We start from the raw sequence: 5,018 nt of genomic DNA, 5'->3' as shown, positions 1-5,018 counted from the left end.
GTAGGGAGTCTAAGGCCAGCCATGTCCACTCCAGGAGCAGACTGTATGATCGTGAATCCACCTCTAAGATTTCTCCACTCATTTGCTGACATGTCTGAAATGTCTACTCCAGCAGTCATGTCTATGGATAGGAATGTCTCCACAGGGTCACTGTCAAAAACAGTCTTGGATTATCAGATGCACTAGTTATTCAACTGTTGGTAGCTATAGATTTTTTAAAGGATTTTATTCATTTATTTGACAGAGAGAGAGAGAGCACAAGCAGGCGGAGTGGCAGAGGGAGAGGGAGAAGCAGGCTCCCCACCGAGCAGAGAGCCTGATGTGGGCCTCGATCCCAGGACCCTGGGATCATGACCCAAGCCAAAGGCAGATGCCTAACTGACTGAGCTACTCAGGTGCCTGCTATAGATATTTTTGAAGTGGGAAGATTTTGAGGATGGAGAGAGTTAGAAAATATCTGGATCAAAAAAGCCATCAGGCCAGAAATGAGATTTTGGGTCTGCTGGTGATCGTCATGGACTCCAAATGACCCTAGAGGAAGGGAAGCCTGCACCTTTAGCCAAACCACCCAGTGCACACTTCACCATTTTACTGGAGGTCAACCTTGGGTCCGTAAGAAATTCTGTACATCTAACTTGGGTTTTCTTCATTCATATTCTTCATGTCCTTTCCTAGTCACGTGAGTAGGGGACCCCTCAGAGAGCCTACCTGAGCAGGTTCTGGGCAGAGTCTTGGGAAGAGCATGTGCTTTAGCAGAGACTTGAGTCCCAGCTCTATCACTTACTGACCACAGGGCTTTATTCAAGCCCCTTAACCTCCTGAGCTTCGGTGCCATTTCTCACAGTGTGGCTGTGAGCAGAACATAAGTCAGGTGCCATATAGAAAGATGTTTAGTAAATGCTCCCATTGAAAGAAAAGAAAAATATCTATAGCTGCCAAACTGAAATATTTTTCACAGGCAAAAGCTTTCATCAAGATGCTGTTAAATGAATGCAAAATAAGAAAGAGTTTGCATCACACGGATTTGTTAGATTTTATGTTTCGTTACCAACTATAATGTCGAGAATTCATCTGGGAATAGGCATGATTTCTCAGAAACCCTTTTGTACTGCCACACTGCCATTTGTGCCTACTGACATTTTATTGGTTATTTAAGTAAGTTGGCTCTGGCTGGAGACCCAGAGCATGTGTCAGACCTCGTCGCCTGCTGTGTACTCTGAAACAGATGGTCGACCTCTCTGTGCGGTAGCTTCTTCTTCACTCAGGGCTACTGCCCCATCTTATGGGCTGTCCATTTCTGCCACTCAATTGCTAAGTAATTCAGTTGTATACACATGTTAACTGTAGAATGATATATATATATATTAACTGTATAGTATTTTTAATCAACCTGAGAAATAGACACTCAAGCTAATTAAAAATCTGTGTATGCCAACAGAATAGAAAAGCACACTGATTCTGTTCCTTTCCCCCATTAGCTAGGTTCTTCAAGCAAGACAGCGGACGGTTTGCAAACATATGTAAGTTCATTCGAATGGTATAGGCACTTATCTTCATTTAAAGATAGTATTCTAGGCAGTGGATAACCTTAAAATCACATTCAGCTTGGTGTTTTTGACTTACAATTTTTTAAGTGTTTAAGGCAGAATTCCCTGATAAAAACGGGAATCATGTATTTGTAAAGTGTGGTCGCCCACTAGCGCTGAGGTTGCTGCGTGGGGCTCATGAACACCCCCGGGCTCTCAGGGGGAGTGACACAGGCACGTCCATCTAGACCCTCAGGGCTTTGCCTGACATTGTGTTGGTCAGAAACACTAAGGCAACGACCGTCCAGGCTCTCCGGGGCTGTTGAGTGGGCCAGTAGGGCTGTGCCGGCTCCTACCCGGCCCTGGAGCACACCAGGCAGCCATCTCTCCGTGTTCACGTTCACAGACGTGAGCGCCAACACTTCCTGGGGCCTCCTGAGAATAGACAGACAGCCCCGAGCAACTCATGCCACGCCGGGCTGGCGAAGCACAGACAGGAGTCAGTGCTTCCGTGTCTCTGCTGATCCAATAAAGGTCTTAGAGTTTAGTAGAAAAACTGGGACTCCCTTCTCAAATGGACCTGAGTACAAATCTACCTCAGTCACTAACTCCAATACACTCAGTGATCATGAGCAAATTGCTTAATCTTTCAGTGCCTGTGTTTCCTCATCAGGTGAGATAGATATTCAGAAACAGAGTTGCAGGAAATAAAATGCCTGGATCCAATTAAGTGACTCTGTAAATGTTTGTTTTCTCCGTAGTTATAAAACCACTGGATTTATTTGGGATTAGGTACAGTTGCTTAAGTTAGTTCTTGCCATGAAGCAAATGACATTAACCACAGTAAAACATTCCCCTTTATTGACTGGACAGAGATTCACTGACATAGACAATGAAAGCATATTTGGGGGATGATCCTTGCCAAGTCCGCTTTGATGTTTTCGTTATACAAGAGCAAAACCAGATGGAAGTGATGAGATGCCTGAGCTGGGTGCAAAACTATGAGACAGAGGTATGGTTTCCACTCGTTTTTTGCCCACTGCACCCTCCCCAAGTTACAGAAGAACTGAGTGCTTCTCTTCAAATCCTACAGATCACAGAGCTCCTATCCAGACCCCAAAAGTCCTTTAGCAAAATCTGCCTTTGAGTTAAAAGTAGAAATGGGTCCTGAGCATCTGCTTTGGAGGCCTCAGATAACACTCTTGCTTATCAAGTCTTGATCAGAAAGAATGCCAGAAACACATGGAAAGGTCTTGCCCCTCTGACCTTCCCATCATAATATTTGGAAGCAAGAGGACTAGGGGCGCTTGAGGAGGGCCTGGAAGAGAGGTTAGTGTGCCTCAGTTCAGTTCCACAAACATTTATCAAACCCATCCCTAATGCCAGACATGCTGGGAGCCAGGGTGGAATTAGGAACATCACAGAGACCCGAAGCCTCTTAGCCTCTGGAGCCAGAACTGCTCCAGAGCACCAATATCTTCGTAAACTCACATTCACACATTTGGTTTGCACATTATGTTCTCTTGATAGGTTACAAAACTGATCCAGCAAGATATAGGCGTTATTATTTTCTATTGTTTAACATGTATGAGCTCATGGTGTCCCAGACATAGGACAGAACTCGATCACAGTAGTTTAAAATTCAGTTTTGCATCGGATCTCAGACCTCACGTATGCCCAATTTAAAAATAGTCCAAGGAAGATGGTAAATCATGCTGTGGAGGGCGATGCATGGTAGAAACTCAGAATATCTGAACTGAGGGACTGATTTGAGGATTAAATGGAACAATTCATGAAAAGCACCTAATTCAGTGCCTGGCCCACTGTCATTCCCTTGATTCCAATTGAGCCTCATCAAGATTTGTATCAAATCAGTGAATGGTTGCTCTAAACAGGCCATCAAGACCATGAGTATAATTAGGCAATAACTGATAAAATTATGGAATCACTGGGTTAAAAGAGATTGTGCAGGTTCATCTAATTTCTAGCTAGCCTAAATCTGTCTATCTTACTGGTAAGCCCAATTTTCTTACCCTGTCTAAGCATATTCAGGATGAATCAACCTTTGATTTTTACTCCTAATGAGTGCTTAAAATCAGAATTCCACCTAGCAATTTTTTAAAAAACAAACTGCATGTGCTAGCCAGGGAAGGATGTTTTTCCTCTAACTTCACAGCCAAACTTCAAACAGAAAGCATCCTTATTGAAAGACTGGCCAGATGCAGGTATATATCTCCGGGAGTTGTCCTGGTTTCTTTTTAAATTAGGCAATGAATATACTTCTTGACATGCACACACAAGATTTGTGGCAAAAACACCTTTCTTTCATGTAACTGATTTTCCTTTAATCCCAACCTTAATGTATATCATTCTTGATGCATAATCTCAAATGGGCTTTGAACTAGCGAATGCTAACTTTGAATAATGAAGAAAGAAATGACAGTTTACTTTATAGCTGGGTTCAGGATACATGAGGTTGAGGGGCAATGGAGGTGTAACTGTTCACCTTTCACCTTGGCATCAGCAGGTAGAGTCCTAAAGGGAAGTGATTAGTAAGAGGTGGTAGTAAGTTAAAACCCCGAGGCCGAGTGTTCCTGATGCATTTGCATTCCTTGGTTTGGAAGGCGGTGTTTAAAATAAAAAACCATCACCAAGACAGAAAAACTGCTATAGTTATATCACAGCACACTGAGTTGCAAACCTTTTAATGAAAGCCATAATTCTTCGGTTGTCTCCATCATACTATATTCTCATGCAAAACACTTTAATGCCCGGTGTAAATTACTTTAGACTTTCTTAGCATGTATTGCATTTTTTAATCATGAGTGTTCAGTTCTATTTTCCATTTGGAATCCAGGAGAGCAATATCGAAATTAAGCCAGATGCGTTCCACACCTGCAGCCTCCCCTTCTCTGGTCCCGCTTACCCCCCTTCTTTTCCTCCTCACATCTCCGCTCCCCTCCCCGCCTCCCCACAGCCACAGTTCCTGGTGCATCCTCAGTTAGAGGTGCTTGTTCAGACAAGTGAACAACTGTAGCTTGGGCCTGAATGGGATGTTAGGGAGGGATCATCAGAAATGCTCCAGCCCACCCTACAGAAGGGTGAGGTGCAGGGCGCCTGGGTGGTTCCAGTCGTTAAGCGTCTGCCTTTGGCTCAGGTCATGAGCCCAGGGTCCTGGGATCAAGCCCCGCATAGGGCTCCCTGCTCAGCGGGAAGCCTGCTTCTCCCTCTCCCACTCCCCCTGCTTGTGCTCTCTCTCTCTCTCTCTTTCTCTGTCAAATAAATAAAATCTTTAAAAAAAGAAAAAGGCGAGGCACGCCCCACAGAGCCCTGGCCTCCTCCATACTGCAGTGTATGTTAGAATGGTCACAAAGAACCTCTCCATATTCATCTACCTTCTGAGAAAGACACCACTGAAGAAATTTCTAAATATTCACACAATTTGCCAGGGCCCAGAGTAGATGCACAGAGGGTACGCGTTGCTGCCCGCAG

This window comes from Callorhinus ursinus, unplaced genomic scaffold, assembly GCF_003265705.2.
Source record: "Callorhinus ursinus isolate GAN/ISIS: 27379988/994484 unplaced genomic scaffold, GSC_fseal_2.0 scaffold2, whole genome shotgun sequence".
In the NCBI taxonomy this organism is placed as follows: domain Eukaryota; kingdom Metazoa; phylum Chordata; class Mammalia; order Carnivora; family Otariidae; genus Callorhinus; species Callorhinus ursinus.
The sequence above is the reverse complement of the archived record's forward strand: the minus strand, read 5'-3'. Positions refer to the sequence as shown.